This window comes from Kryptolebias marmoratus, linkage group LG5 (assembly GCF_001649575.2).
Source record: "Kryptolebias marmoratus isolate JLee-2015 linkage group LG5, ASM164957v2, whole genome shotgun sequence".
In the NCBI taxonomy this organism is placed as follows: Eukaryota; Metazoa; Chordata; class Actinopteri; order Cyprinodontiformes; family Rivulidae; genus Kryptolebias; species Kryptolebias marmoratus.
Window position 1 is genome coordinate 9160928 of NC_051434.1, and position 1498 is coordinate 9162425.

Genomic DNA, 1498 nt, shown 5'->3' on the forward strand with positions numbered 1-1498 from the left:
TTTAGATTTTTAACATTTTTCCATCCACTTGTATGTTAATGAATGTATCTTATGATGCAGCTGCTTGGATTAGTTTTATTTTTGATTTTTTTGTGCTTCCTAAACCTTTTGGATGACGATAAAAGCCTTTTATATTTGGGAAAAGAAGCAAATGTGAAGCAAATGAAACCTCAGAAGCAATCTGGTTAAAATTTTACAAAATTACCTGAAAATGTTGATTTTTCTGATAAACATTCAGCCATTTTGAAAGTGTAATTTATACTGAGGTGATTTAACCTAAAGATGACCTGCACATCCATTCTAATTCGCTTTAAAACAGAAGAAATCTCGCGGTGTGTTTTTATGGCCACCTCGGTGACGTCAGTGCGCTTCATCAATCAGCGGGCAGATCGCTTTGACAGACAGCTGTTGGGGCGGTACTTGTGGGTTTTTCCTTTTTGCCACATGATAAAAAGACATCTCCTGCGCGCACACGACGAGTTCAAGCTGCTGCAGATCCGCTCTGCTCTGATCCTGCTCACTGCGAAGTAAAAAAAAAGCAAAAAAAATAATAATAAACACATGAAACTCACCAGAATCAGTCAAACCGGGACGGTCTGCAGAAAGTTTCAGTCAGGTTCCTCTATGGAGGCGATGAAGCTGCAACAGCAACAAAAACAAAAAGAAAAACAAAACAAAAAAAAAACTCCAATGGTTGGATGAAAATGGAAGCGTTATTATTTACAAAGACTCCCCTACTCTTCTTTCCTCCTCACCGTGATCCATCCCGGCTGATTCTGCACATTTGAGGCAACATTATTCCAGTTGCGCGCTCTTTATAAACACTTTATGCTCCACATTAGTTAGGATGGAGAGCATGGAGCTCTTAATGCGCTCTCTGGTGGATTCAGAGCCCCTCCCCTTATTTCACCAGAAGCCTCACTAAATAAGGTGTAACGAATCGATCTGCAGCCTCCTTTTGTCCCAGTAAAGAGGTCACCAAAAAAAAAAAATCTCCAGATTTCTTTTTTTTTTAACTCTGCGCTCTGATCATCTTGTTTTTGGTGCCGCTCTGGAAAGTGAAGTGCCAACATTGGGAGGGTGGAGATTTTTTAACATGGAATTTAAAAAGGCTTTTAAAGAAGTAGTCTAGTGAAATGATAAAAAGGTGTGAAGGTTTAAGCCCAGGAGGCGAGTTGGGATTTGTGGCAATGACGCTGTTCGTTCAGAACAGGCGCCGAAGGGGTTTCTGTTTATTTATTTATTTTTCTGACAATTGTCCTGCATAGAAAGAATCCGCTATCAGCTGCAACTTTTTATTTTATTTTCATTTTTATTTTTTTTGTCGTGGCACCTATTCCCCCCACCCCCCACCCCCAGCGCAGGGCTCAGTCACGTGCAGGACGCACCTTATTTCCCTCAATCCTGCAGAAAATAAGGCGCTGTAGAAAACAATTAAAGACAGCCCCCTCTCCCTGTAAGATTGACAGGTGGGCTCTGACTGTCAGGGTGACGCTTG